This window comes from Spermophilus citellus, assembly GCF_964194105.1.
Source record: "Spermophilus citellus genome assembly, chromosome: 8".
Taxonomy (NCBI): domain Eukaryota; kingdom Metazoa; phylum Chordata; class Mammalia; order Rodentia; family Sciuridae; genus Spermophilus; species Spermophilus citellus.
Genome location: NC_138189.1, coordinates 52806707 through 52818959, shown reverse-complemented (window position 1 = coordinate 52818959; position 12253 = coordinate 52806707).

Genomic DNA, 12253 nt, shown 5'->3' with positions numbered 1-12253 from the left:
AAGATGGCTAAATACTAAGGAATTAGATTACAGGATCTTATTATTTTTAAACAATTTAATCTGCATACTTATTGCTTGAATGAAATACATTTCATGAAAAGTTTACACTTTAAGAAAAGTAATGTAAAAGTTATATGGGTCATATGATCATGATATTGTCATCTAAGTCCTTGAGATCCAACATTGCCCTATAATTCTAAAGATAATTGTATATGGTCTACCCTACACTTATTTCAGTACCTCAGAATATCTAAAGTGATTTTCAACTTGACAATGTGCCATTTCAAGACTGTCACATTGTTAAATGTTAAAATATAGAGTATGTGAAAATCAAATGGCTCCTAAACTGTACAAACTTTCAATATACATTGATCAAAAATAATTTCATTGTTTTAAAAGCCATTAGAATAATGGAAGCAAATGACTTATGACACTCATTTTTTTTTCTATATTCACTTTAGTACACTATTCTATAACCCATATCAGTCACCCCAAGTGTTCAGCACATTAAGGACACACACATGCTGATTGGGAATAACATTATGATTAGTGGCAAACAATGAAGTGGAGAATACAGGCAGATTGGTAAAGTAGATCTTACAGAAATATAGAGATATTTCTTACCCAAGAGCTTGAAGTCTGTGCATTCAGAAAGTTTCTTAAATTGTAAGAATTAAAATGGTAGAAATTAACTGAAGAGACAGAAATTGTTCATTTTTTCCTGGGTGTAAAATCAAGTCAATATGAGTGCCTAATGGAAACAATTGGAACTGACATCTGGGATCTTACCCACATGCTGCTTCAAATTGGCGAAAGGTTTTTGGAAAAGAATCAGCATATAATGCACAAACTTTCACTTAAGTATTACAAAGCAGGAGCTAGGATACTGTGCAACTAACCAGTTAGGGGACTACTGGATCTTCCTCTTTCACAGGAATCATGTAGTAGCAACTATGGCCTTTCCATCAACACACCTTGTTCTTCCTCTCCATATCTCTCTCTCTCTCTCTCTCTCTCTCTCTCTCTCTCTCTCTCTCTCTCTCTCTCACACACACACACACACACACACACACACAGAGCTGGACTTTCTGCTAGCCAGTGCAATCCAATCTGAAACATTTTGGATTTCTCTTTTCCCTTTTCTTTTCATCTTCCTTAACTTTTTCTACTCTTTTTATCTTCCTTCTCATTTTCTCATACAAATATTTATTGAAAAACTACTCTGTGCTAAACATTTTGCTAGCCTATGAATACTACATTTGTTTCTAAACAAAAAAAAAATCATTGAGCACTTATGACACCCATCACTTTTACTTAGAAGGATTTCATATGGTAGTATTAGCCCTGTTTCTTTCTCTCTCTCTCTCTCTCTCTCTCTCTCTCTCTCTCTCAAAGAAAGAACAACAAAATTAGAGGCACAGCCATGCTGTTTCTATGGTGAAATCCTATATAATTTATAGGAGTATATTATAAAGAGCGATTGTTGTTCAGTCTGCAAGGTAAAGGAATTTATGTAGAATTGGCTTCATATTTGGTACTTAAAAATGAGAAATAATATAATTAATCATCCTACCTTCATTTGAATAGTCATTAAAGATGCTCTCTGAAGTGTCTGCCATAGCTCATAGGTACACAGTGGGCCCGGTGACTATACTTAAACAGGATTTCTCCGTGGCTTGCATTGATACCCCATGCTGCTGTGACAGCTGCTGCAGCACCCCCACTCAAATATTTGGTGCCTCATCATTATTTTTGATATCATGGGGCTTTTGCTATGGTGTGAATCACATTTGTCCTAATAAACTTGTTTATTACTCATAATCTTGTGCTTCTATTTTAGGCTTATTATAGCTTGGAGGAGTTCTACAAACTTCTTGTGTTATTTAGGATAGCTTCAGATTTCTTAAATAGGAACTAGGAAATGTTGGTTTAGGTTTAGTGTAGGATATATTAATACGACCATATATGCTCCTTAACAAACAAAGGCCTTTATTTCTTTTAAGAAAATTAATCACAGTACTACTAGAAAATGTTCTGTTCCAGAAGCAGAATTTAGGAGCAATATTTTGCACTGTATTTTAATGAAAATGTTAGGTGGTATGGACAATTTCCTTAATTCATTCTGGTATTAATACTTAATTAGTATTTCATAATATTGTATTCAACTCTTAATTGCATACCATGTGCTCACCTTTTTGTACCTGGCCACATTCCTAGATAGTGACTTCATGGTTTTGGAGAAGGTCCTTTGCCTGCTGACTTGGAAAATGGGAGAGAAGAAAAATGCCAGGAGTGTTTTGTTGTTGTTGTTGTTGTTGCTGGACACTAGTATTCTGTTGGACCTAGTATTCTCTTGGGCTCTGTCCTTCTTCAGTGCTCTCTGGTCCTTCTTAAAGATCCCCTAGTTCATACAGATTTGGAAGGGATGTGGTGGTGCTTTTACTGATTTTTCATGTCATAGAAATCAGCCAGAGAGGAGGACCAGCTTTGATAGAGAGCAATCCATAGATTTGAGAGTCTATAACATTTGTGAATAACACTGATGATAATAGCATTTCTTGAATCTTCAGGATCCTTACGTGTTTCACATGTATTAATTTAATGCATGCATTCACATAGACCTTATGACAAATGTAGTGTCCTGTTCTCCATTTTGCAGATGAGGAAGTTAAGGCACTTGCAGTTTAAGCAGCTTGTCTGGGGTCATCTTGTAGTAAGCAGCTGCCCAGGGATTTGACATGGGCAGTCAAGGAAAGCAGCAGCAGGACACAGTATTCTTCAGAGGCACCCAAGCATTCCTTCTCTGCTCCTTGTTTCTTGCTTCCAGTTTGCCAGCTCTACTTTCACCCTTTCTTTCATTTATGCTAGACTGAGTCCATTTTGCCAGCTGGTACTTGATTTGATTGCTTTTCTTGTAATCTGTTCTTCTTCTTCCTGTGTGTGTGTGTGTGTGTGTGTGCGCGCGCGCGCGCACGCACTTCTGCGTGTACATGTATGTGTCATATTCTAGATTTAGCCTCAAGAGTAGACTCACCATTAACCCATATGACCTTTGTTTGAATTAGAAAAGATTCCTGAAGCCAATTTTTCTTTCTATTATTGTACAATCTGTAGACCTCTGTGATGCTATGTGCACACTCACATGCTCCTGCCTCCCCACATCCCTGTCACTAACATGCTAGTGCTAATGCACACATTCTTGCTGCCCCTCTGCCAGGTGGCAGTTACCCAGGAAAACTCTGTTCCTAGTTCTTCCAATGGAGGGTAGGTATTGGGCTTTGAGATATGAACATATATGTATGGATATGCATGCATGTGACTGTGTGTGATTTCAAATGTGTATACTGCCCATAGGTCAGTGCTCATGATAAGTGGTTTCTTTTCTTCTTCTCAGGAATTATTTGAAACCTCAGGTGCTGAGAGCCATTGCCAAGTAGTAATGACGCATGGCAATTTCTTTGTCAGCCTACTCCATGTTGCTTAGAGGAAGGACTCTCCATTGTGGAAATGGGCTTTCCTTTGGACCCAGGTCATTTGCAGTGACATTGCATGTATGCTTGAGTAAGGTGACCTTGCTCAAGGACCAGGGCGGATCCAGGTTTAGGGTGTATCCTGCTGGGATTAGGGAGTATCCGGCTCCTTGGGTTTAGGGCAGTTCCAGGTTTAAGGTGTACCCTGCTGGGAATAGGGCGTATCCTGCTGCCTCAGGTGTGCCCGCTCCTTGAGTTCCCGTTGAGTTCTCTTTGAGTTCCAGAGGGATTCAGAGAGTATTTGGGATTCAGAGCCTGGTGGAGTGTGTGAATTTTGCCCAAAGCGTGGATTTCCCCAGAACTTGTTTGTAGAGTGCCGGTGACAGTTCGAGAATAAAGAGTTGCTGTTTGAATCTGCAAGGTGTGTGGTGGCTCGTGATTTTGTGCCCAGCCAGACTGTGGCACTCAGGATCTCCACTCCTGCTTTCAGTTCCTCATGTAAATTAGCAGAAGTTTAAGATACATGGAAAGTGGTGATTTTGAGTAGCATACTCCCTGAATGCCTCTATATAAAGACCCTGCCCATATTTCCTGTTGGGAACTTTCCCTCTGTACAAATTAGAGGATGGCTCTGCTGGCTTACTCTTAAAATATGATATTTTTACCACCTTTCTATTATCACTAATAATTTAACTTTTGTAACAGCTACTTTACATGCACCACATCAATTAACTTTAAAAAATAACTCTGTAGCATAGGTGATATCCTCATTTTACAGATGAGAAAAGTGAGGCCCAGGGAGGTGCCAAAGGCACACAGCTAATGAATGGCAGAACAATAATTGTGACTCAGGTTAGTTGAATGGCAAGATCTAACCTTTTAAAAACTATATAAATCTGTCTCCCAACTGGATTCTAATAATAATGTACCTAAATTATCTAATCACTGAAAATGCTGTTAGTAAAATTTCTCATTTTTTTTTGTATTTTTGTAATTTTTGTCAACTTAATAGTTGGAATCAATAATTCTTTCATTTATCCAAAACAACTCGGTGAAACTACAGAATTAGGGCAATCAATATATATTGATACATTATCAAAAAGTTATTTCAAGTATCATTCTCTGAATAGTAACCCATCATTTGGTACAACAAAGTGTTTTTGCTACACTATAAAAAAGAACATCTTATTGAGTGAAAAATCTTTAAACTTATCATGTTTTCCTCATGATAAAGTATCATTGTGCCTGGCAAGTATGACCTCAAAATAATCCCATTTTCTGATTTATCTTTCACCCATGCTTAGTCTCCTCCTGTTCCTATTGTTCTGCCCAGTACCCCTTGTCCATGGTTGTTCATATTTACACATACATGCAAGCTAAGCATTGTTCTTGTTATATTTGTTTGAAGTCAAGTCTCTCAAATTCATTCTAGTATTATCATTATCTTAACTGGAGCTGTTCCTATCACCTTTTCATTTTTACCTCCTATTCACCCATTCTGATTTTTCTTCACCAACTTCATATGTTGTTACTTTATACCACTAATGAATTTTCAAGGCAATAATGTATGAAACTAAAGCCCGTTTTAAACTGAGACATGAATTTATAATCCAAAGTAACTAAAACAGTAATAAGGAAAAGAATAAAACCTAGTATACTCCAAATCATAGTTACTGAGCACTATTTGTAAGTAGTTGATGATATTGAATACTGAATGTACTATTTGAGGAAAAAAATAAATAGCAGGGGGTTGAGGCCAGGACAGGAAGTGCCGACTCTGTGGTTATGCTCTGCAAGAAGACATAAATCATGAAGGTAATCAGATGTTCCTGGGAGTGGGAGTGTGGCTAGGATTATGTGATTAATGACATTAAGGGATTCTGTTCTGTGTTGTGAAGATTCAGAAAATTAGAGTTAAACTCTGCAAAATAGACTCTAAATGTGAGACTTTTAAAGGGCTATGAGAGTGGGTTGACTGAGAAAGAAAGATGATGTAACGGACACAGCAAACTGGGTGGTGTATTGAACAGAGGCAGAGAAGGTGTGTGTCCAGCATTTTCATAACCGTGTCAGGGGCAGGTGCTTTGTTTGGTTAACTTGATATGAAGGATGTGGATTCTGGAGCTATCATCATCAGATGACAGCCTGAAAAATGAAATGGATGTTTTGAGGGCAACTCTCATTTTATATTACAAAATAATGCTTTTATTATCAATACAATTTTCTATATATCTGTATGAGTCATGCAAACATATGTTTTCAGAACTAATTTGCCAAGGATAAAATAAATAATAAGTTTAAAGTCTATAGAATTAGGGGCTGGAGGTCAAGGACCACTTTGTCCATTCTTATTTATAGAGAAAATTGTATAAAGGTGTCATTTCTATTCTGATAAATGTGGTTGACAGTTATTGTCACCTGTAAAACTGACATACTCCACTCACGGTTCATGACCAAATATAGCTAAAGAACATTTGCCAATCTAAGGAATTTATGTCACAGTATAGTTTCAGAACAAGTATTCTTTTTAATGCTTTCTACTCTAGTTACATGATAAAAATTTCCCCTTTAATATGTAGGAAAAACTTACTACTTGGATATTGTATCTTAATCTTAGTATTAAAATTGTAAAGTCAATAGACTATTACTTTGACTACCCTTTGTTCTAAGCATCTTAGAAAACATTCAAGTATAATTTTCAAGAGCTTTCTAAGGCTGATTGCAGGCTTTCTGCATAAAAGTTTGAGAAGTTGCTACAAAGGAAGAAACATTTCCCCTCATCGATTAGCAAATACAAGTTCCATTATAAATATACATGCATGTTGACCTTTTAGTTTGTTTCCAGAATACAAATTCAGTAGAACTCCCACACGGTTGCACATGCTGTGATAGTATTTTGGGGCACTGGAACAAAAATAGGGACATCAATCTACCCACTTCATTGCGGAGCCCCTGTATGGAGTTTTATTGCTGGCTCCTCTGTGGAAGCAGAACAGAGCTCATGCCAGTCAGCAGGCCTGGGGTTTAAAGATTTCTTCATACTGGAGCTCTATAAGCTTAAACGAAGAGAAGGTTAGAGTCTTGGACAAATAAAACAAATACTGAGTGGCTTATCAAGATTTCCCTCTTTGATTTGAAAAGCAAATATGCCTGCATTGTTTGTCCATGAGTACATTGAAACAGGTTCGCACAATATAGAAGCTAAGCTAAGAAAACAACAACCAAGACAAAAACGCCAAATAATTTTTCTTCCAGACAGGAAAGACTAATTGTCATTTGTACTGTTTTGAGGGAGTCTTTTAAATATGATGCTGCCAAACAAAGCACCAATTGAGAGATTGAATAAGAAGCACTTCTATTTAGAAAGGTGTTTTCAGAGTCTTTGTACCAAATCTTACTCTGTATGTTCAGCAGTTGCTGGATAATTATTGCCTCCATGTATTGATGGGCCAGGGTTAAAATACTGTGCTGTTGTTCTTTGTGTTCATTTACCATTGTTATGACAAAAATATCTGAGGTAAGTCAAAGGGGGAATATTGATTTGGCTCATGATTTCAGAGGTTTCAGTCCATGTTGGGCCTCATTGCTTTTGGACCTGTGGTAAATCAGAAAATGATGGTGATAAACACATGATGGCGGAAAAATGATCACCTCACAGTGTCTAGGAAGTAAGGTTAGAGAGAGAAAGTAAGGGAGGAAGTACTGAGGTCCCAATATCCCTCTCAAGGGCACACCCCCAATGATCTAGCTTCCTTCCATTAGTCCCCACCTCCTAAAAATTCCACTACTTTCCAATAGTGCCCTGGGTTGGGCATTCCAACACATGGGCCTTTGGGGGACATATAAGATACAAACCATAACATTCTTATACTTTGCATATATTATCTGTAATTCCTGTTACTTTCTTGCCAAGAAGATCCTATTTACCAAATTTGACAGAAGAAAGAGAACCTAGAGAATAAATTCCAATTTAGTGTGAATTCCAGGTTCAAATGTTGATTCCCTATACACTCTCAGTGTACTCTTGAGAGTTTCTTTTATTACAGGGAAAAAAGAATATCTTTCTCATCACTCAGTTCATAGTTGAAGTCTGTATAACAAAAGACAGATTTACAAGAGAAAAGCATATAAACTTTATTAAATGTAAGTTTTATATGACATGGAGGCCTTCAGAAGTAAAGAACCAAAGAAACAGGGAAACCTGAGTATTTTTTGTGCTGTTTGATGAAACAGGTGATAGGTGGAGAATTATGAGGGAACAAAGAAAGAATGAGCTAAGGTTCATAAACGAAGGGCATCTTAGCAAGGTCTGTTTGTTCAGATTCTTCTCAGTATCCACGACTCTTTTCTTCTGAGCGTAGGGTGGACTCCTCTCATGGTCTTGGTCCCACCCTGAAAGGAGGACCAAATAGGTTTTATGGCATGCTTCAGGGAGGAAATTCAGAGAATTCTAAGTTTTATGTCCAATTTTAGGCAATAAGGGGTGATGGGAAGTTGAGAGAGAAGCTATGGTCTTCTGATGTTTTCTCAAATGCCAAGGTAGGGTGTCTTGAACCCTATCATTAACATCTCTGGGCTCAAATTTTCTTCATCTATGAAATGTGGACATTAGACTTTCCTATTTTACAAGTTCACTGTGAAGATTAAATAAATAAATTAATTATATGAATAGATATATACAGTTACTAAAACAGTGCTTGCACATGGGTAAGCATTATAGAATTCATTGTTATTATAAGAATACTATAATTGAATATGCTATTCTCTAAATGTCTACAAATTATTCAGTTTTTAAAATTTATTTGCTTTAGGCACCTGAGATAGTAGAGAAAAAAGCAAGTTTGAGGTTTCTAATTTTTTTTTTAATCATGAATTGAACTCAGGGGCACTCAACCACTGAGACACACCCCCAGACCTATTTTGTATTTTATTTAGAGACAGGGTCTCCCTGAGTTGCTCAGGGCCTTGCTAAATTGCTGAGGCTGGCTTTGAACTCATGATCATCCTGCCTCAGCCTCCCAAGCTGCTGGGATTACAGGCTTGTGCCAGGCCACGTTTTGTATTTTAATTTAAGGTGAACAGGATAAATATTATGAGAAGAGAACATCTGAAAAAAAGACAGAGTATAAAGGGTGAAGGGAAATAATCATGTGGAAATCTGGGGTAGAACTTTCCTGATCATGAAGGGAGCAAATGAAAACACTAGTGTGGAAGAGAACCTGGAAAATCTGAGGAGCAAGATCTCCAGCAAACCATGAGAATGGGGGAGTACATTTATAGGAGAAGAGAATGTAAGAGAGTTCAGAGAGAACCAGATCCTAGAGGGCCAGGGAGACCATTGTAAAACATTGGCTTTTACATTGAGTAAGATGGAAGATATGGAAAGTCTTGAGAAAAACGATATTGATCTAACTTGTAAGTTTTCCTAGGAACCCTGTGATAATTTCCCCAAAGAAGCAAGAAGACCCCTTGCTATTGCAATTATCTAGGCAAGATATAATGATGACTCAGGCCAGAATGGTAGTAGTGGGAGTCTTGAGAAGTGGTTGGACTCTGGGTATAGTTTGAAAATAGAGATGGTAGAATTTGTTTCTGGATAGGACGAGATGTTAGTGTATATGTGAGAATGAAATAGAGGAGTCAAATGTTACTTCAAGGTTTTGGGCCTGAGCAACTAGAAGAATGAAGGTGCTTTCCATTAAGAAAAACTGTTGAAGAAGGTTTGGGGAAAAGGATCAGTTCCTGTTCAGTTGGGTTATATGTTATGCTTGTGATGCCTGTTAGACATGCACGTGGAGACATTGAGTGGCAGTTTGAAGTTGAGAGGATAGGTCTAGCTAGAGATCAAATTTGGAAGTCACCAGCCTAGGTGCACTTTTAAAGCATTGGAATGGATAAGATCACCAATAAAGTAGGAGTAAAGAGGAGAAAGATGAGGTCCATGGATTGAGCCCTGGGATTTCTCTGTCATTAAGAGGTTGGTCAAGGTGTGAAGAAACTAGCACACAGGCAGACAGAAGGACCTGGTGAGCTGGGAGAAAGTTAGGCGAGTGTGGAGTTTTAGAAACCATTTCAAGGAGGAAAAAAATGACCAAATGTATCAAATGTTGCTGAGACATTAAATGGGATGAAGTTTGTGAATTGACTGTTCGTTTTAATAATGATGAAGTCATGTTGATAATAAGGGAGGAGTTTCAGTTGGGTGGTGGAGGCCAAGAAAAGATACATTGGTAAAACTAACCTTGATAGTGAAAGAAAGCAAGAAGTGACATCAGCTAGACTGATTTTCTCAAGCAGGCAAGTGATGATGGTAGATTTTGAAAAGTAGAGATATTCACCTTAGCTAGGAACATGGACAGTTAATTCATAGTAATGACAAAGAAGGAAGAAAAAGAGAAAATAGGTGGGTTGGTGGGTGAGTAGAGTATTAAAGAACGAGAAAGTCATTCTTTGAGTGTTTCATTTTTTTCTTAGGAGAAATAGGAAGGATGACCAGGAAATCCTGGGTTCCTGTGATGAAGACATAAACATTAATAAAAAGGCAGGATAGTCTTGAGTGCTGGATGGTCAGCATTGAGGCAGAAGAAAGGAATGGCAGTCTTACACAGAGTTGCTGTTTTAGTATTCTCACTTGGCCATGGAGCTGAAGAGAGGGTTAGGCTTATTTCTTAGGGTTACTATGTGGGGGTCCCTCTAGACCCTGAGGATGAAAAGTTGGAGGTGGGCAGAGAGCCCTCTTACCATGCACACTCAGATCTCCCTGTGTGATCCTTTCTTTAGGCTCCTATTGGTAGAAGGCACTCTCCCTAGACCATTGCCCCATAGTTACTCAATGTTTCATCAAGGACAAGATCTAAAAAACTAAAAATAAAAGCTATAAATTGGAATAGAACATTAAAAGACTTAAATAGAAAATTATTATTACAATAGTGATACAGGATACTCAAAAAATACAGGGTCCAAGGGCTCATGAAGTATACAGATTGAGAGAGCTCCTGTTTTGGACTAGTTTCTCATTTGTATTTATTTGATTCATAGCCCGGGGTCACTCTTTTCCATTTTGATTAAATATATTTCCATTATTTAAAGATTATCTAGATAGCACAGATAATTTTGAAGACTTAGGAAAAGTATTCATCATTAATGAAGCAGTAGAAGGGATGGATTTTACAAGATAAAGCAGCATTCAATCAATTATTTAAATGTTTCTACAAAATAATCAGAATGATTTTCTTAAATTGAGCTAGTGTTATTTTATACTCAGAATTCTTATATTGTATATTCATTTTTATAAAGTAGTAAATCCTTTTATGGGTCTCTATATGGGAGTAGAAAAATATTATTTTATTTTTAAACCACTATCCTCAGAAAAGAATTAGAAGTTGTTATGGGCATTCTATGTGCTAGATATACTGTCTTCTTTAAAATAATCCTGGGACATAGGCATTATGAATTCTATTTTATAGATAAGAAAACTTTAGATTGGATAGGTTTGTAACTGCCCAAAGTCAAAGAGCTATAAAATGATAGAGCAGGAACTTAAATCCAAATCTGTCTGCTTTCAGTCTGTGCTAATAACCACTATGGTATGATATTGTTTGAACTCTTTCTACCTTGAACTTCTCACTCTGGACAATCAACCGGGACAGTTTTATGATGAGCAGGGTAGATGATTACTTATGTACTAAAGATTATCTCTACTTCCTCTCATTCTATCATTATGATTTTAGTCTTTTGGGTCATGATATTTTTTAGTCTTTGAGAATCCATTTATGTTTAAAGTGCTATTACTTGTGAAAGGTCATTCATTTAGCCATTATCAGCTAACATCTTTATTATTAGTCAACTATGTTGTATTAATTACCAGACAGTTTGACTGCTCCAGTGGAGAAAATATTCACCCAGGACAAGACCTGGAGATTGGAGAGGCTTCATGGGGAAATGTGCTAAAAGGAAGGAAACTAGACTGGTAGGGAGGTTGTAGGCCAGATCCTTTACCTACTTCACAATTTGATTGAGTCACCTCTTTTGGGTCACAGTAGTGAATTTTACAGTTGAAATGCCCCTTATAGATCAAGTACTTCAAACCATCATTTTGGAGGTTGCAAAGCCTAGCCCTAAGATCACACAGCCGGATGGAGGTGGAGATAGGATTATAATTTATAGACCAGAGCCCTTCCCATTATTAGACTGCCAGAGGAGGAGGTTGATGTCAAGCCTTTGAATCTTAATGTATTCACCCTCCTTCCCTATTTTGGAGTATGAGCTGGGAATTTTTTTCTTCATTTTACTATTTCTTTCAGAGTTTCTTTGACATAAAACAAATTGAATTGCTCTTTAGTTTCCATTCCTCCCACCCCATTGTGAGACTTTGAAACCCAGACCACTAATCTATAAATTCTACCCTAAGAATTGTGCAAAAGATAATCAATTACGACCATGCTTATGGGTCTAGAAGAAAAGATGCAAAGCTAAATTGCATGATCTTGCTTAAGACAATTCCAGTTGTCAGTATTGGGGATCCTGTCAGCAGTAAGAAAATGTACAAGTGGCAACTCCAGAAATCCTCAGAGGCAATTAACCCATAATCAGTCATCTCTACTTTCTTCCAGTAAAATCTCAAAATCTTATTGTTCTCATTTTCTTTTGGTACTGGGGATTTAACCCAGTACCACTAAGCTACACCTCCAGACATTTAAAAAATATATTTAAAATTTTAAGAACAGGGTCTCACTAAGTTGCTTAGGGTCTTGCTAAGTTGCTGAGGCTGCTCTTGAACTTGT